Genomic DNA, 21,057 nt, shown 5'->3' on the forward strand with positions numbered 1-21,057 from the left:
CAGGTTGGAGGAGCAAAACCTCATATACCGTCTAGGTAGTCTCCAGCCCTTTGGTATGAACATAGAATTCTCCAACTTCCGGTAATTCCCTCCCCCTCCCTTCCCCTATCCCTATGTCACTCTGCCCCCTCACCCAGCTGCCTATCACCTCCCTCATGGTTCTGCCTCCTTCTACTACCCACTGTGTTTTCCCCTATTCCTTCTTCACCTTTCCTGCCTATCACCTCCTTGCCTCCTTCCCCCACCCCTTTATCTTTCCCCTTACTGGTTTTTCACCTGGAAGCTACCAGCCTTCTCCTTCCCACCCTCCCCCCACCTCCTTTATAGGGCCTCTGCCCCTTCCCTCTACAGTCCTGACGAAGGGTTCCGGCCCGAAGTGTCAACCGATCTTTTCCACGGATGCTGCCCGACCTGCTGAGTTCTCCAGCGTGATGAGATTGTTATTCCAGCAGTTTAGGATCAAGCAATGTTCAATTTTATTAATTTAATACTTTAATTCTGGTTTCTAAGAAGCTTGATCATTTTTATGGCATGAAAATATAAATTATTTATAATTAATATTAATGATCATACTTCGCCATTGAAGAAATGTGGCCTACATCTAAGTAAGACAAAGGATAGATGCTTCAAGGAACTCTTATTTGCAAGTGTTTTTGAAATTAGTTTACCAACTAATGATGTTGTGATATCTATTGTTAAACAAGTAATGACTATTATTCAAATAATAGTATTGAAACAATTTTTCAGGAAGGAATACATACCATAGCTATTATTTTACATATAATTGGTTTGTGCACATTTATATAGCCCGAGAGATGTAAATTCAAAATATTCCTAGAATTTATTATTTTCACTTTATAATTGTTTATCTTGTTCGTGTTAAGTGCTGTAATTATCCCTGCTTGATTATCCCTTGTGGTACAGCATTATATGCTTTAAGAGGATTGGCAATTCCAATTTAGCATCTAGTTTTACATGGCAACATGATCCTGAGGTTGATGTGGGCTTAAAAAACAAGCAGAATCGAGTAAGCTGGAACACTAATTTTCTTTTCAGAATAAAATGGAGCATCTTAATTTGTTTCCCATCCTAATGCAAAATTCATTCATTTTGTACTTTCTATTGCTTCCAAAGTTAAATATCTCCATGATTTCAGTTAGAAAATAACACAATTTAAAATGTAATGTTTCTGACAAGTTCAGCACGTATTCTACAAACCCCCTTCCCACTATCCCCAAATTGATTTTATGAAGATAATATCTGCCACTTCCTCTCCACCCCACACCCGAACTCACAGATACACTCCCATCCTGCACTGGTCACTTTTTGTACTTTATTACTGCTGTTTTACGCATTTATATGACTGCTTGTTTTACTAAAATAGTGCTAGTAACATTTTACTGTCTTACATAAACATGCACATCATATTTTATGTCAGTCTGTCAATCTTCAAGCCATGCCACTCTGGGACTTAGGCTAATTTTAGTACTTGTTTGACTGTAACTAGAGTGAGCAACACACACAAAATGCTGGAGGAACTCAGCAGGCCAGGCAACATCTACAGAAAAAAGCACAGTCAACATTTCGGGCCGAAACTCTTCGGCAGGACAAGAGAAAAAAAAGCAGAGGAGTAGATGGGTGGCAACTTCTGCTGGAGGTCAGAGCGTAGGTGCTTGGTGAAGCGATCTCTCAATCTATGTCGGGTCTCACCAGCATACAGGAGGCCACACCGGGAGCACCGAACATAGTATATGACCACAACAGAATCAGGCGAAGTGTCACCTCACCTGCCTTAGGGCCCTGAATAGTGGTGAGGGAGATGGTGTAGGGGCAGGTGTAGTACTTGTTCTGCTTGTGAAGATAAATGCCAGGAGGGAAATCAATGGGGAGGGACAAATGGATAAGGGAGTCGCATAGGGAGCGATCCCTGCGGAAAGTAGAAAGTGGGGGGGAGGGAAAGATGTGTTTGGTGGTGTATATTGGTGAGAACCAACGTACTGTATATCAGTGTGACCCGATGTAGATTGCGAGACCGCTTTGCCAAACATCTACGCTGCATCTGCCAGAACAAGCAGGATCTCCTAGTGGCCACCCATTTTAATTCTATTTCCTATTCCTATTCTGATACATCCATCCATGGCCTTCTCCATTGTTGTGATAAGGCCACACTTAGGGTGGTGGAACAGCACCTTATATTCCATCTGGGTAGCCTCCAACCTAATGGCATGAACATCGATTTCTTAAACTTCCAGTATTGCCTCTACCCCCCCCCCCACCCCACTTCACTATTTCCCATCCCCTTTTCCTTCTCTCATGTTATCTCCTTGCCTGCCTATCGCATCCCTCTGGTGCTCCTTCCCCCCCCCACCCACTGGTGTTTCTCTCTCCCCTCCCCCCATCTACTCCTCAGCTTTTTTCCTCCAGTCCTGCCGAAGGGTTTTGGTCCAAAACGTCGACTGTGCTTTTTATCATTGATGCTGCCTGGCCTGCTGAGTTCCTCCAGCATTTTACCTGTGTCGCTCAGATTTCCAGCATCTGCAAATTTTCAGAAACAGAATCAGAATCAGGTTTATTATCACCAGTATGTGTCCTGAAATCTGTTAACTTAGCAGCAGCAGTTCAATGCAATACATAATATAGAAGAAAGAAGAATAAACAAACAAACAAACAAATAAATAAATTACAGTATACGTATATCGAATAGATTAAAAATCGTGCAAAAAACAGAAAAAATATGTATTAAAAAAGTGAGGTAGTGTTCAAGAATTCAATGTCCATTTAGGAATCAGATGGCAGAGGGGAAGAAGCTGTTCCTGAAGCACTGAGTATGTGCCTTCAGGCTTCTGTACCTCCTACCTGGTGGTAACAGTGAGAAAAGGGCATGCCCTGGGTGCTGGAGATCCTTAATAATGGACACTGCCTTTCTGAGACACCGGTCCCTGAAGATGTCCTGGGTATGTTGTAGGCTAGTACCCAAGATGGGGCTGACTAGATTTACAACCCTCTGCAGCTTCTTTTGGTCCTGTGCAGTAGCCCCCCACCCCCACATACCAGACAGTGATGCAACCTGTCAGAATACTCTCCACGGTACATCTATAGAAGCTTTTGAGTGTATTTGTTGACATACCAAATCTCTTCAAACTCCTAATGAAGTATAGTCGCTGTCTTGCCTTCTTTGTAACTGCATTGATATGTTGGGACCAGATTAGGTCCTTGGAGATCTTGACACCCAGGAATCTAAAACTGTTCACTCTCTCCACTTCTGATATCCTATGACGATTGGTATGTGTTCCTTTGTCTTACCGTTCCTGAAGTCCACAATCAGCTCTTTCGTCTTACTGACTTTCGTCTTTCGTTTTCTCTTGTTTTGAACTAGACTTTTTGTGCTGTGTGTGCCTAGTCACTCAGTCACCACCTTATTAGGGACACCTCTTACTCAATAATGCAAATATCTAATCAGCAAATCAAGGGGCAGCAACTCAATACATAAAAGCATGCAGACATGGTCAAGAGGTTCAGCTGTTGTTAAGACCAAACATTAGAATGAGGAAAGAATGGAACCTAATTGACTTTGCTGGTGGATTGATTATTCATGCCAGATGGGTTTGTTTGAGTACAGTATCTCAATATCTGGGATTTATATGCACAACAGTCTCTAGAGTTTACAGAGACAGGTACAAAAAACAAAAAAAAAAATCCAGTATGCAGCAGTTCTGGGAGCAAAAATATCTTGTTAATGAGAGAGGTCAGCGGAGCTGTTGGTTCAAGCTGATAGATAGGTGACAGTAACTCAAATAACTATGTGTTACAAAAATAGTGTGCAGAAGAGCTTCTCTGAACACACAGCATTGAACACTGAAGTTGATTGGATACAGCAGCAGAAGGCCACAAATGTACACTCGGTGGCCACTTTATCAGATACAGGAGGTACCCAGTGGAACAATATTTCATTGAGCTGTATACATGTTTACAGCTGAATGACAATAAATTTGAACTTAATTTAATGTTTAATTTTTTAAATTTATTGAGGTACAGTGAGGAGAATAGGCCCTTTTGGCCCTTTGAGGCACACCACCCAGCAATCCCCTAATGTATTCCTAGTCTAATCATGGGACAATTTGCAATAACTAATTAACCTATCAATCGATACGTCTTTGGGCTGTGATGAAATTGGAACTTCCAGAGAAAACCCAAGCGGTCAAAGGGAGAACTTACAAACTCCTTACAGGTAGTGGTGCTTTCTTGAAGCATAAAGCACCTCCTGTATGCGTACCTATGGAACTTAAGGATTTAGATGCAGTGATGATGATGGAACAGCAGTATACTTCTAAGCCAGTCCGGCTTGCAAATTGAGGGGAATCTGAAAGTGGTGGAGTTCCTTTTCATTTGTCGCCCTAGTTCTTCTAGGTGGTGGAGGAGCTGGGCTTGGGAATTGTAGTTGAAATAACCTTAGCAAGGAACTGCAATACTTTTTATAGATAGTAGGCACTACTGCCATGGCCCACCAATGGTAGAGGGAATAAATGTTCAAGAGGTCAGATAGGATGCCAGTTAAATGCAATGGTTTGTTTTCAGATGTCAAAGTCAAAATTGAGTTTATTACTATATGCAAAAAGTACATGTGCCTGCACAGATTCAATAAAACATTTAGTTGTAGCAGCATCATTGGCACATAGCATCATATAAACGCACTCAGAAAAAAGCACAAATTAAGCATAAATAAAACACAATTTTTACGAGAAAGAACACAATTAGGACAATAAAATTCCATTTTAGTGCAAAGTAATCATAGTATTGCCCAACTCTAGTGATTAGTGTTCTGCTGTTTGGTTCAAGAACATATGTTGAATGGAAATAGATGTTGTTGATCGTGGTAGTGTGGGACTTCAAGATTCTGAACCCCCTGTTTGATGTTAACTGCAAGAAGATGGAATAGTCTCAATGATGGTAATGTTTGATGATTGATGTTGGTTTCTTGAGGCAATACAGCCTGTTGATATTACTGATAGTGGGGAGAGATGTGCGTGTGATGTATTGACCAGAGTCTACTACTCTTTACAGTGCATTGGATGTATTGAACTGCTTGAGTGTTGTTGGAGCTGACAGGAAAACAGTGTTCCATCACATTTTTGACACAATTCATTGAAGATAGAATGACATGGGAAGTGAGAGGATGCTCAATCTTTGACCTAGCTTTTATAGCTGCTATATTTATGTAGTTAGTCCATTTACGTTTATGGCCAATGGACATCCATTAGGATGTTAATAACAGCATTACTGTGGAATGTCAAGGGTAGGTGGTCAGATTCTTAAGTTGAATATTATTATCGATGGGCGCTTGTGTGCATGAATGTTATGCCACATATGAGACACTGTTTGTATGACTCAAGGTCTTACTATTTTCAGGCAGGTGCTGCTTCATTTTTCTACAGGGTTGCATGTAGAACTGAACAGTCAATAGTCAAACATACTGAAAAGAAGATTATTGATAGACCAACTGTAGGTGATTTGTCCATTTACACTGCTTTGTGATGATGTCCTTAGCTGAGATCACTGATGTCCATAAAGGACCACCACTTTCTTCTGTGTGAGGTGTAACTCAGCTGAAAGGGGGTTTTAATCTTGTAGTTTTATATGAAGTCCTCCTTTCTACACTTGGTCAAATCTTGCTCTAATGCCAATGGGTGTCACTTCAAATATATTAAAGTTTACCTCATACTTCACTGAATTCATTTTTCTTCAGTGCACTAAAAAGTCATTATTGCCAGCTGTGTGAAAAAAATATGTCCTCAGGTCCCCTTTAAGTCTTTCCCTTCTAATCTAAAACCAATGCCCTCTAGTTTTTTGACTCACCTGACTTGAGGAAAAGATGGTGATTATCCACTTTATCTATGACCTTCATGATTTTATAAGCTTGTACAAGGTCACCCCTCAGACGCCTTGCCAGCCTATCCAGTCTGTTACTATAACTGAAGCCCACCAGTCCCCGGGACGAGTCGCCAAAGGAAGTGGTAGAGGTGGGTGCTATTACAATGTTTAAGAGATGTTTAGATAGGCTCATGGACAGGAAGGGCTTAGAGGAATAGGGACCAATTATAGTCAAATCAAAATACCTCAGGAAGGCTGGGATGGATGAGTTAGGCTGAGGGGCCTGCTTCTATGCTGACACAGACAATAGAGAATTTTATTATGCTCATAAGTCTAACTTTTATTGAGTAAAACTAACTCATTTGGCATTTCTGAGAAACATTGCATTCCATGTGGGTTGAAAACATATGTGGAATAAATTGAAGCTATAAATCATTGATTCTTTCGAGTCAGTTTTTGCTGTTTAAAGTTGAACATAATATTCTACAACAAAGAATTCAATCAGATAGTTAGCCTGATTTGTTCAATTTGTAGTATATTTTGTAAAGTCTATTTTTGTATAAAGTAGTCAGGAACCTATTCTTTGGTTATTCTGCAGCTGCTATAGTCCATTAATCTTACATTCTATAAAACAGACATTCAGCAGTGTTTTGAAACAAAATCCTAGTAAAAATCCACTATAGCTAAGTGTTGCTGTTCATATATAAATGGGGGTATCTCTACTTCTAATAAAATTCATTTAGTAAGTCATGAAACTCCAAGACTCTGAAATTAAGACTGTACTGAAATACGCTGTACGTCTGGCATCGTAGATGTTTACGCACATAGACACAGCACCCTCACTCTGTGCATTATTCACAGTCAGAGTTAGTGAAAAGGGAGGGTCACCACAACACAGGCTGTTGGTGACTGGAATCCTGCACTTTCCTGTTGACATCTGCATTTGGTAGGCAACATAATAGAATTTCCCTCTTGCTTTTCTTACATATTATCCTATACATCCATGCATCTTTTTATCCAGGAAAAAAAAGATAATTTCAGGATAAAAATGAAAATTCTAATTAAATTTATTATCAAAGTTTGTATATGATACTGTATACTACCCTGAGATTTATTTTTCGCTGGCATTCCCAGAACACAATCAATGAAAAAAGTACATAGAAACAAAAACTGATAATCAATGTGCAAAAGAAGACTAATTGTGCAAATACAAAAACAAATCATAATAAGTCTAAGTAGAAAAGTAAATTGTTAATATTGAGAACATGAGTTGTAGAGTCCTCAAACGTGAGTCCATAGATTGTGGAATCAGTTCAGTTTTGAAGTGAGTGAAGTTATCTACGCTGGTTCAAGAGTCTGATGGTTGAAGGGTAATAATAGTTCCTGAACATTTTGGTGCGGGACCTAAGGCTCCTGTTCCTCTTTCTGTTAAACACAATTATGAAAACACGATATACTTATAAAAATGAGTAAACAATGTAGTTCTAGATCTATCGGTTTGCCCTAATTTCACTTTGAATGCTTTGATTATCTTGATCTGGATTTATTACTTGTTTCTCTAGTAATCTTTCAATCCATATTTGCAAGCTGACTCATGTTCTTATTGCATTTGACTGCAAATGAAAGTTAACTGGGCTATAAATCAGGAAACATGTTGCAATGTATGTAGCAATCATCCTTACAGAAAGTAAAATACACAGCTGTTCAATGAGCTACATTGTTCCAGGGTGATATCAGACACTGGCTTCTGCCCAGCTCCTTGCTGGCAGTGTCCTCAGGGAGATGAACGAAAGGGCTATTGTACTAATGAATTCATTTCATTTATTTCTACTAAGGATTATCTGTTTAGAGAGTGATTTTTTTAAAGAAAGATTTTTATTTGCAAATTCTGGTGAATCCAGTGATTTATGTTCTACCTAATTTTTATTCACTATCTCAATATATAACCAATATCAATACAAATGAATCATTATGGAAAATTATTGGTAAATATAATAAAATGATTAATTATTACACAGTGAATATCTTGTCCTGAGATTTTACATTACATATTCAGCAACATTTATATAAAATATTCATCAATATCCAAACCATCATTACTTCCTCAACTTTTCATTAGTAGAGGGTAGGATCTTGGCTCAAAACATTGACTTTTTATTCACTTCCATAGATGCTGCCTGATTTGCTGAGTCCCTAGTACAGGGTTCCCCAATTAGTTTTCCACAAGGGCCAAATTATGTCAAGCATGCCTAGCCAAGGGCCAAAACGTCCAGGGTTTTATTTTCATTGCGCCAGTAAATTGTTTTATGGGCAGATGTTGTCGTTGCTGCTATTACCATTATTATTATTATTATTATTATTATTAGTAGTAGTAGTAGTAGTGGTAGTAGTAATAATTAGAAATAATTTAGGCCTGGGATTCTCAAAGCCTGTGATGTGGGTCACACAAGAAAAAAAAATGCCCTCTTGAAACAAAATAAGTCCAAAACCAACCATTTAACTATGACTCTAGCTATCACAACTGTCAGCTGTCACATTGAGAACTCATCTGGGACTTAAAACACATACATACATACATACATACACACACACACACACACACACACACACACACACACACACACACACACACACACAGTAAACATGGTAGTCTTCACTACTTCTCTTCCACACAAAGAACACTTCTCTTGCACACAGAGTTTTAGTAGTACTGCCTTTTCCACTGTTTCTGTTCTCTCATTTAATCTATTTGTTCTTTTTAATTAAGCTATGTAGCATTTGAAGTATGAAGTGTAGCTATAAATGAAATTATCAGTATTATTGTTGTTGTAATATTATTATACCACAATGAGATTCACAAATGGACAAAAATAAATTGATTCACTCACCAACCAGTGAGACAAGTGACAGCGACGGGATGAGGCAATCCTTCTGATGTCGGGCTTGTATTCTGCTGTGGCAATCCTGAGGCACTGGGACCGTTAGCCGACAATGGCACCATCTTTAATAGCTCCACAACCGTTTTTTCTCCAACTATATCAATTGCACACGTTTTAATCAACTCAGCCTCAGCGAAAGGCTTCTTAGCTTTGGCAAGATTTCATGACACATGCGGTGATGCAGCTGTTCCACTCTCTTGTGCAGATGTTGACTTACGGATGGTAGAAACGGAGTGTTTGTATGATGTTATCATATTTGCAATTTTTTGTTTGCGTTGATCTGATTTTGCAGGGTAGCTGGCATTAAAACTGGCAGCATGTATAGTGTTGAAGTGCCGCTTTGGATTTTCTGGTTTGCAGACAGCTATGGACTGCATGCATATTAAACATGTCGGTTTAGCATTGGCATGGTCCGGTAAAATAAAACAAAATTGATTAGTCCAGTCAGATTTGAACTAACGGTTTTCCTAGTTGACTTTGCGCTTTTCGCGCAGGCCATGTTTGATCTTGGTTTAGGGTCCGTGATTTACTGCTAGTAACTATTTGCTTAGATGACAGATTGGCTTTTAGATGACAGATTCGCTTCTTAGATGACAGACGGGTAGCTGGTGCATGCTGCTGTCTAGTCGAGGACCGTAGAGAGCGTACAGTAGGTCGCGCGCTCTACGGGGGCATAGGTCAAGTGTACGGTGTGGGATGAGGTTAAAATTAATTAGAGCAGCGCGCGCTTTATTTTGCATGTTATGACAGGTGCGTTCACGTAAGTGCCAATGGGTCGGCACGGTCCAGACATCTGGTTCTCGCGGTCTGGACCTGGCCTGCAGTCCGCCTATTGGGGTTGTCTGTCCTCCTATCTTGTGTGTATTGCTCAACATTTTCAGCATCTGCAAAATCTCTTGTGTTTAAGAGGAAAATGTTATTCTCTTTACTAATTGTGAAGTATGTGTCTATAGTGTGATGCTATTGCAGCTCGGGGCATTGGATTTCAGAGTTCCATTCCAATGCGGTCTATATGTTCCAAACCGTGGACAAGTGTGTTTCCTCCAGGTGCTTTAGTTTCCTCTCACAGTCCAAAGACGTACCAGTTAGTAGGTTAATTAGTAGGTTAATTAGTCATTGTAAATTGTCCTTTGATTAGGCTGGGTTAAATGGGTGGGTTTCTGGGCTGGAAGGAACTGTTTCACGCTGTATCTTCAAATTAAAACTTAAAAACTAACTTTCTAATAACAAGAAACTAAGACTAAGGTGGCTGCTGTTTTTAAAACCTTGTTCTAACAGTGCTGTCAATAATAAAATACATAAAATAGAGCTCACAAGTAAAGTCACCAACAGTAATAATCACTTTTAAACTCTTTAGCTTAAGACAAAGACAATTTATCCAGAGCAAAGCTTTACTTTTTCATTGTCTGTAAAATATCCTGACAGAGAAGTTACAAGCACTAGTCCACCACTTTGGTGTACTGAATATCCTGGACATAAGTAACTAAATGTCCTGCTTTGGAACAATGATTGTACACAGAACATTAATCTGAGGGATCCAAACTAATATCTGGTGACTTTTGCCATACAGCAGTTGTTTTAATATTCTTTACTTTAAAGTGTTAAATAGACAAAGGATGGATTACAAACTCTTGGGATATCGAAAATATGGAATTAACTTCATTAGCCTTGAAAGAGTCACTGTGGATAAAGATTAGGTGTTAATTTGTATTGCTGTCAGTACCTAAATGCCATAGGGGCCTGTCAAGGAATGGCAAACCCCTTGGACCCTTTTATAGAATATGCAATTATATTAACGTCTTGTTCTTCTAACAAATAAGTCTGAGTACATTTTTAAACAGTTCAATCTGCAATTACAAAAGCAACTTATTTTGAATAAGAATTCTATCTTTGCACAATTGATACAACTTCAAATTCTGATAAAAGATTCTCTAGCCTGCATTGCATGACAAGATGTCAAAAGTATTGTTATGTGTAAAGTCTCCAAACTCGTGAAAGGCTTTATACAAATGAAAACCTTGCTTCTCTCCCACCACGTCTATATTCACGTGTGAAGTCTTGTTTTTCCAGAATGATTTGCTGCAACGCTATCCTTTCTGAAATAATTACACATCTGTGGCTTTTTAATGAAGTCCCTTTGTATTCTCAATTGTGTTAAATGTAGCTGAGGACCTAAAACATCTGGAAATTTCTGTGCCACTTTAAGCAAATGGCAGATGCAATATGTGAGAGAAACAGATAAAAGTGCAAAAATATTTGTTTCTTTCCACTTTTTGCATCTTCTTCAAGTAAACATCTACTGAATTACCACTGAAACAACATCTGTTAGTACTTTAGGCAGAAGCAGAAAGTTGTTTGGGACACTGAAGGATTAAGTGTTCCTGGAATACTGTGGAACATAGAGTTCAACATGGGATAGTGTGAGGTCATTCACTTCTGAAGTAAGAAAGAAAGTTCAATTTTTTTTTCAAACAGTGGGAAGGCAGTAATTCTGAAAGAGCAGATAAAGTTGGAAGCTTGAAGACTGAAACCAATTAAGAAAATCTGTACAAAAGTGGAAAAAAAAAGGTGAAAGAGTGTTTTAGTCTTTATCTCAAGGGAACTGGACTGAGGAAGATGGAGGTTATGCTACAGTTGTACATACAAAACTGGGTTAGATACTCTCTGGAGTGCAGTGTTCCTGCATGTATTTAACCTGAAAATTGGCTGTGCTTATTCAGCAGAACATTATTGGCTAATAAGGTTAAAATATCAGGAAAGAGTGCGTAGTTTTATTTACTGAATATTGAAAGTGAGGGAGTTGTTTATGTTGAATCAATTATTTAGACAGAAGCCTATTCAGGATGTGCAGAACAAGAGTGGATAATCATAAAATGAGAGAAAGGACATCAGACAGCAGTCATTCACATGAAGATTTTCTGCAGACTTTGGCTGTCTCGCTTGCTTCTGTCTCTCCAGCTTATCCCAGGTAGCCTTGATGATATTGAGATCAGGGCTCTGTGGAGGCCATATAATCTTTTGCAGAACTCCTTGCTCTGTTTGGCGAAGATTGTTCTTTATGACCTTGGTCATGTGTTTGGGGTCATTATCCTGCTGCAGAATGAAACTGGGACAAATCAGACATCTCCCTGATGATATTGCATGATGGATGAGAATCTGCCTGTACTTCTTAGCACTGAGGATTCTATTAATTCTGACCAACTCACCAACTCCATTTGCAGAAATTCAGCCCCAAACCTGCAGGGAACCTGTGCTGTGCTTCACTTTTGGCTGCAGACACTCATCCATGTAGCACTCTCCAGCTCTTCTATGGACAAACTGCCTCCTGTTTGAGCCAAAATTCAAAATTTTGACTTGCCACTACTTTCTGTCATTGTTCAGCGCCCTAGTCCTTGCATTTTTATGAATAGACGAGTCTCTTGGCTTTCCACTTTGGAGGAATGGCTCTTTGGCAGCAACTCTTCCATGAAGACCACTTTTGACAAGACTTCTCTGGACTGTACTTAGTTTTCAGCGGTTTCTGAGAGTTCGCAGCTGATGGCAGTGCTAGACTTCTTCCAATTTAGAAGGGATATCAGTTTGATGTAACTCTTGTCTATTGCACTCAGTTTCCATGGCTGATCACTGCGTTTTTGATCCTCAACCTTGCCTGTTTCTTTGTGCTGCTTCAGAAGAGCTTGGAAGCCACATGTTGAAGTTCCTGTCCACAGTGAACTTTCTGTTTGATGATGCAGGATGGCCACCTTGTGTCTTATTGCCATACTCACTCTTGCCATGGTGTAAGAATGAATGGTTTGAAGTTTAAACTGTTACATCTGCCACACCCTCACCTTTTAGTTTGGTTGTCCTTCACCCAGTATGATTCATTCTTCCCCCGTTTCTGGTTCAGTTAATCAGGTTAGTTCACTCAACTCAATATGTCTTTGACAATTAGCATCCTGTTGTTATTTTTGTTTTATATATACCTACAAATGAATCAAGCTTTTATTTTAAAAGTGGTTCATTACTTAATATGGTTCTTTAATGAAATACACAAATTATCTGAAAAATTTGGAAAATGAATGTTTGGACATCTAAAATTGCTCTTTTCTACTGACACACTAATGCAAAAGACAATAAAATAAACATCTAAAACAAAGTTTTTGTGGAAAATCTAGGGTGCTTAAGACTTTTGCACAGTATGTATAAAATCTGATTTTTTACATTTTTACATCCTCTTTCACAAGAAAGCTTGAATCACAAATTGTGGCTTCTTGTTGGTTTACGGTGCCAGTGTTGCCTCCATCATTTTAATGACAGAATGAAATAAGAAAGAAATCAGAGATTTGGCATCTTTTATTTTCACGAGAGACAGTTGCATAATTCTATGACCAGTTTGCATTGATCCTCGTTATGCACTTCACTCTCACCACTCTCGTCCTTCTTTTGAGGCAATCAAGGAGGATTTGCAAGAAAGGAGGATTTTTTACATGGCTTCACTGGATGTAGACATTGTGGGCAAGGGAAGCATTTATTCTGAACATTGTTTGCTTTGAAGAAGTTGACAATGTAGCTTTAAATTCCTTGGCATTATCATATCACAAGATTTGTCTTGGGACCAGCACTTGATTGTCATCACAAAGAAGGCATGGCAGCACCTTTGCTTACTTTGTATGGATTTGGCGTGTTACCAAAAACTTTGGCACAGCTCTATAGATGCACAGTGGAGAGGATCTTAACTAGTTGCGTCTTGGCCTGGTATGGAAATATCAATGATCAGGAATGATAAAAGCTACAGAAAGATATGGATACAGTCCTCCCCACCAGTGAGTTCATTTACGTGGAGCGCTGCCACAAGAAAGCAGCATCCAACACATCATCGCGATGTGAGGAGACAAGAGCACCTGGAGGAAACTATGTTATCGCAGGGAGAATATGTAATCTCTGTATGGAGACCACCAAGGTTCATCAATCCCTTCATCAAGGAGCTGTGAGCCACAAATACCAACTGCTCTGCTACCACACTGTCCTAACCGGAAGACTACAACCTGCGCGGAGTGGTAGTAACATCTCCACCTCGCTGACAATCAGCACTTGGGGGTGTGTGTGCTTAGCCTACCACTCTACTCTCTCTACACTCATGACTGTGTCGCTGGGGAGAGCTCAAATGGCATCTGTAAATTTGCTGATGATGCAACCATTGCTGGCAGAATCTCAGATGGTGAAGAGGGGCAGACAGCAACGAGGTAGACCAGCTAGTTGAGTGGTGTCGCACCAACAACCTTAGGGCTGATTCTGAACTTCAGAAAAGGTAAGATGAGGGACCACTAATCAACCCTCATAGAGGGGTCAGAAGTGGAGAGAGTGAGGGATTTCAAGTTCCGGGGTGTCGAAAATACAAAAATCTTTGAGGACCTGATCTGGTTGCAACATTTGATGCAGCTATATAGAAGGCAAAACAGTGGTTATATTTTATTAGGAGCTTGAGGAGATTTGGTTTGTCAAATAAAGCACCTAAAAACTTCTACAGATCTACTGTGGAGAGCATTCTGACTGACTGCATCGCCATTTGGTATGGGAGGGGGGGGTGCTATTGCACAAGATTGAAGTAATTCTGCAGAAAGTTATAAAATCAGTCATCTCCATCATTGGTACCAGCCTCCATAATATCCAAGACATCTTCAAGGAGCAGTGTCTCAGAAAGGCAGCCTCCATCATTAAGGATCCCCACCACCCAGGACATGCCCTCTTCTCATTGTTACCATCAGAGAGGAGGTACAGGAGCCTGAAGATACACACCCAGTGATTCAGGAACAAGTTCTTCCCCTCTGCTATCCAATTTCTAAATGTACATTGAACCCATGAACACGACATCACTACTTCTTTTTATTTCCATTTTTGCACTAATTTTAATTTAACTACTTAATATATATACATATACACAGTAATTCAGTTTTTTCCATATTTATCATGTATTACTGTACTGCTACTGCGAAATTAACAAATTTCATGACAAATATGGGTGATATTAAACCTAATTTTGATTCCAATTCCTTTCACATTCCCTCTTAATTAGGCTTTCTAGCAGGAAGTGAAACATACTTCCTAATCATTACTTCGTGCCCATAGTTTTCTATGTACATAAGACCACAAAACATTCAGTAGGAGCAGAATTAGGCCATTCAGCCCATCAAGTCTGCTCTGCCTTTCTATCATGGCTGATTTATTATCCCACTCAACCCTGTTCTCCTGCCTTTTCCCTATAATCTTTGGCATCCTTACTAATCAAGAACCTATCAAACTCTACTTTAAATATGCCCACTAATTTGGCCTCCATAGCTGTCTGTGGCAATGAATTCCATAGATTTAATACCTTCTGGCTAAAGAAATTTCTCCTCATCTGCATTCTAAATGGACATCTCGCTATCCTACGGCTGTGCCTTCTGGCCTTAGACTCCCCCATTATAGGAAACATCTTCTCCACATCCACTCTATCTAGGCATTTCAATATTCGCTAGGTTTCAATGAGATCCATTCTTCTGAACTCCTGAATACAGGCTCAGAACCATTAAACTCCCCTCATATTTTAATCCTTTCATTCTCAGAATCATTCCTGTGAACCTCCGCTGGACCCTCTCCAATGGCAGCACATTTTTTTTAGATAAGGGGCCTAAAACAGCTCACAATACTCAAAGTGCAGTCTGACCAATGCCTTATAATGCCTCAACATTACATCCTTGCTTTTATATTCTAGTCTTCTCAAAATGAATGCTAACATTGCATTTGCCTTCCTTACTTCTGACCCAACCTGCAAGTTAACCTTTAGGGAGTCCTGCACAGGACTCCCAAGTCCTTTTGCACCTCTGATTTTTGTATTTTCTCCCCATTTAGAAAATAGTCTATACCTTTATTCCTTCTACCAAAGTGCATGATCATGCACTTGCCTACGCTATATTCCACCTGCCACTATACTGTCAGAGAAACCGGTAGTGAGCTGCTCAGTTTCTAGTATGAGAGTAAATAATCTGACAAAACATGTTTACACTACATTTTCATTAAATTATTCAACTGGAAATCTGTTTATATTCCTTTTGCCGAAGCATTTTATAGATTAAATCATAACTGATTTACCAAATGAAAACAAAAAATTACAGCAAAAATATGCAGTTTATTGTTTTTGGAAAAGTAATTAGAACTGCAGGTCCAACATGATAATTTTACTCATTTCCCTGTTGATAGAGAATTCTTAAAACATTGATGTTACCTGTAAAAAGAAGCTGAAATCAAAATATCTTGGAATTTAGATTACATGAACTTATTACAAATGAGGTTAATAGTTATTTGTTTTTTCAAATTCAAAATGAAAGTGTGCGTAAATAATACTTACATCTTCTTTTACATGGCACTGATTTAATTTAAAATTCATTTGCCTTTAGTGTTGTAGCTATCTTTATTTCAATATTTTATGGTGTTTACTGTAATCTAATCACTTGCTATTACTAAGTGGTGCTGGCTGATTTAAAAGGCTCAAAATATTCTTCTTCCAAGTATAAAATCCTCTGCATTCCAAAGAATTTTAACATGACCAGTTTAAACAGCCCTGTGCCATTAATCTCTTAATGGCTGCCAAGATGCTTGATTCATTTAGACAGTTTGCACTGGCTCATTTTCAAGAGGCAAATAACACACCTGTGTCTTTTAGATCTGAGACAACACTAATAATTTTAACATTTTTAGCTAAAAGAAAAGGTCATGACACATTCAGTCAATTTTCTACACTAAATTCAAATTTTATGTTAGTTGTCAACAAATAATTTTATTTTGTCTTTTACCATTCCAACCATTTTATTTTGTCTTTTACCATGGTCTGTTTCTCAAGCCTTTTGTCGGGTAAGTTATAATTTGTTACTGATTCTGGTAATAAGAGTTCAATGTTTTTAAAGTTATGAAGTGCATTGAATTATATTTTTGTTGTTTAAATGTCACTCCTGGTATCAGCTGTATGAAGTTACATAGTCTGATAATAAATCACATTATATTGCTGTACTGTATAGCCTACATTATGATAAGGGACTACTTTATGTTGTAGTAACACATGGTTGCATGCACCATTAGGAGCATATGGATCTCTATGTGTGTGAGTAAAAGTTTGGACTCTATCAGTAAAGAACCATGAAACTTAGCTCCTGTCTCCCGCATTTTAATTAATAACATCGTTGTGTAAACAGGCCACATACACAACAAATTGTAGACGAGGATGTTTCAAGAAACTAGAAGACTCATAACTTCAGAAGGGGTGCTCGCGCACTTTGACCCCTCCTTACCAATCTGACTGGCTTGTGATGCCTCCCCCCATGGGATAGGAGGGCAGCAAGGCTACATCTGAGAGACTGTCACAAATACTTGCTGACTCTGAGGAAGTGTTCATGAAAGGAATAGGAACATTTCAGGACATGAAGGCAAAGATTGAAATTGGGGAAAATGCATGTCCAAAATTTCACAAAGCCAGACCAGTGCCATATGCAATCCGTCCTACAGTAGAGGCAGAGCTGAAAAATCTGGAGCAGACTGGGGTCCTGTCAAAGGTGGATTGGAGTGAATGGGCCATGCCTATTGTTCCAGTGATGAAGAAAACCTCCAGCACTAAACCAGGAAAACCAAGCAAGGTGCGCATATGTGGAGACGTTAAAGTGACTGTTAACCCAGTGCTCCGCACAGTACAGTATACTCTACCTCGTATTGAGGACATCTTTGCTTCCCCATCAGGAGGGAAACATTTCACAAAAATTGATTTGGCCCAGGCTTATCTCCAAATGGAAATCGATGAAGCAGCCAAGAAATACCTGACAATAAATACACACAAAGGACTTTACCAGTACAACAGGTTGGTGTTTGGGATAGCATCAGCTCCTGCAATCTGGCAAAGGGCAATGGACCAGGTCCTGCAGGAGACTCCAGGGACTCAGTGTTACCTGGATGACATCATTGTCACCAGCAAAGATGATGATGAACATCTTTCCAACCTTGAACAAGTGCTCACCAGGTTACAAGAATATAGACTCAGAGCTAATCGACAGGAATGTGAGTTGTTCAAAAAGGAAATCTCATACTGTGGGCATGTGATCAACAAGGATGGCTTACACATGTCTCAAGACAAGATAGAAGCAGTGCTTAAGGCACCACCACCAGAAAATGTGTCTCAGCTAAGAGCATATCTTGGACTAGTGAACTATTACCACAAGTTCTTGCCTCACCTATCCACAGTCCTACACCCACTAAATGCACTATTACAGACAGGGACACAATGGAAGTGAATTGAGAGCTGTGAGAGAGTGTTTCAAGAAACTAAAAGACTCATAACTTCAGAAGTGGTGTATGCGCACTTTGACCCCTCCTTACCTATCCGACTGGCTTATGATGCCTCACCCCATGGGACTGGAGCTGTGTTATCGTGCAAGTTTCCAGATGGCTCAGAAAGACCAATAGCCTTTGCCTCAAGAACGCTAACTTCAGCTGAACACAACTACGCACAGATTGACAGAGAGGCCCTAAGCCTCGTGTGGAGGGTCAAGAAATTCAGTCACTATCTGTATGGCCAAAAGTTTATCCTGTTGACTGACCATCAGCCTCTCGTGTCAATCTTCAACCCAAGAAAAGGCGTTCCAGTGATGACAGCACAAAGGCTGCAGCGATGGTCTCTTTTCTTAGGAGGTCACATGTATGACATTGAACACAAGGGGACCAAGCAACATGGCAACGCAGATGGTTTGTCACGTTTACCACTGCAGACTTCTGAGATAACTATACAAATGTATTCGGCAGAGGTCTTTCACACAACAATAGCTGAACAATTACCAGTGACAAACAGCCTCATTGAAAGGGAAACACGCAATGACCCTATGTTGTCAAAAGTGTATGACATCATGATAAAGGGATGGCCAGCATATGGTAACACACAGTTTCCAGCCTTCTCAGTGAGGAAGGAGCAGTTGTCAGTGTGTTGGGGAACACTAATGTGTGGCTCACGAGTTGTGATTCCTCCCAAGCTACGCACCAGAGTGCTGGAGGAACTGCACGAGGGGCACCTGGGTACCGTGAAGATGAAAAGTTTTGCCTGTGCCTCTGTGTGGTGGCTAGGAAGCGATAAACAAATTGAGGACTTGACCAAGAACTGCTCTGGATGTCAAAAGATCCAGAACACACCACCACAAGCCCCTCTCCATCCATGGGAGTGGCCCTTATCACCATGGCAATGAGTGCACATTGACTTTGCTGGACCATTCATGCACTCTATCTTTTTAAATCGCTGTTGGTGCATTCCAAATGGCCAGATATCATCAAAATGAAGACAACCACATCGGAAAAGACCATTACAGTTCTGAGAACCATGATTGCCAGGAAAGGCATGCCAGAATAAATCTGCACAGACAATGGATGACTATTTGTCTCTGAAGAATTCTGAAGTTTTGTGAAGAACCATGGAATCAGGCACTTTACACCTGCCCCTTCCCATCCATCCACAAATGGCTTGGCAGAAAGATTTGTGCAGACATTCAAGAAAGCCATCAAGGCAATGGACGACGAAAATTGACCACTGCAATACAAGATTGACAACTTCCTCCTTGCCTATCGTAATGCAGTACATGCAACCACTAATCAGACTCCAGCGATGATGTTTCTGAACGGGAACCTGAGGTCCTGCATGGATCTTCTCAAACCAGATGTACGGCGTGATGTGGAGAACAGACAGTTCAAACACTTGAATACTAAGTCAAAATGGAGCCTCAGTGTGGGACAGTCAGTTCTTGCACGTGATTACTGGACTGAAAAGTGGCAGCCGGGTACAATTTCTGCCATAGACCGGCCATGGACGTATACAGTGAAGGTGGGAGAAAACGTGTGGAGACGTCATATGGACAAAATCCTGGATGCTCAGGTGAGAAACACAACAACACCTTGCCCGGATGCCCCTGACATAGAAGCAAACACTCCCGATGTGACCACATCAGCCACATCTACAGATAAGCCTGTCATTAGTGCTGAGGACCCACCTGATATACCTGTGGAGACTCATTCCCCAAAGCAAACGTTTCAGGACAGACGTTACCCGGAGAGGCAGAGAAGACCTCCCCAGACACTTGAGTTATAATTTGATATTATTAAGTGACTTTGTTATAATTTGAAAACAAATGGTAGACTTTTGTATGTCAAGGGTAAACATATTTGTTTAGCATAGTGCTCCAGTAAAAAAAACAGTTGATACACTTTTAAAATAAAAGGGGAGGAGTGTACCGTATAATGTACATTATAATAAGGGACTACTTTATGTTGTAGTAACACATTGTTGCATGCGCTATTAAGCGTGCATGGATCTGTATGTGTGTGAGTAAAAGTTTGGACTCTACCAGTAAAGAACCATGAAATTTAGCTCCCGTCTCCCGCGTTTTTATTAATAGCATATTTGTGTAAACAGGCCACATACACAACAATTGCATTACATTTTACTAATTTGGTTATAAAACATAACATTTCCAATACAAAAACATTGTATTCTGGTGATTTAATCAAAGCTGATGAACACACCCTGTCTCACATGGATATTTTGTCAAGAATTTCCAGTTACAAAATGAGGTATTCATACCACAAACTATTTTGCTCAATAACAAACAACTTGAGTAAAATGAAAGTCAATGAAACTAATCTTTAATGGGGAATGGTGTAAAAGAAGCAGCATTGAATCAGCAACATAATCCAAAGTTTTACTGTTATTATAGAAACAAACATTTGAAGAGATGTATAATGGGTAAATGAATCAATCATACCCAATTTTACCAATCACTCAAAGGCAGAGTCATCCAGAAGTTCTAAACTGAGGTACTGGTTATATATGTCAACTTAAAGCCTACAGATGCCCACAACTATCTTGATATTATGTTGTCCAAACTTACCTCATGGAACGAGGCTCCATTCCATTCTCCCAGTTCCTCGCTTTTCATCTCATTTACTCCAATGATGAGACAATTGTACAGGTTCCTCTGAAACGTTGTCTTCCTAAACCCTGCATTCCCTTCTTCCATTGTGGATAGAACACTTGACCCCACCTCATCTATTTACTGTACCTCTGCTCCCACCACGTCTGGGCAAAATAATTGTTTCTATAGCACTCTCCTTCCCCATTCAATAGATGATCCTTTGCACACACTGTCAAGATTCCACCATCAGACACAAATCTCTTTCCCACTTAGAAACATAGAAACATGAGGGGAGGAGA

The 21,057-nt window shown here is 39.7% G+C and overlaps 1 protein-coding gene across 1 annotated transcript in view; it reads right to left on the reverse strand.

Annotated features, from left to right (window-relative positions):
• The window catches only part of LOC140203056 (uncharacterized), a 159,304-nt gene extending 150,397 nt beyond the window's left edge, over positions 1–8,907 (reverse strand). The window contains exon 1 of the mRNA XM_072268792.1: positions 8,757–8,907. The gene's annotated coding sequence lies outside the window, so the exon portion shown is untranslated. The remainder of the gene's footprint in view (positions 1–8,756) is intronic.
• Positions 8,908–21,057: the final 12,150 nt, after the last annotated feature.

This window comes from Mobula birostris, chromosome 9 (genome assembly GCF_030028105.1).
Source record: "Mobula birostris isolate sMobBir1 chromosome 9, sMobBir1.hap1, whole genome shotgun sequence".
Lineage (NCBI taxonomy): Eukaryota > Metazoa > Chordata > Chondrichthyes > Myliobatiformes > Myliobatidae > Mobula > Mobula birostris.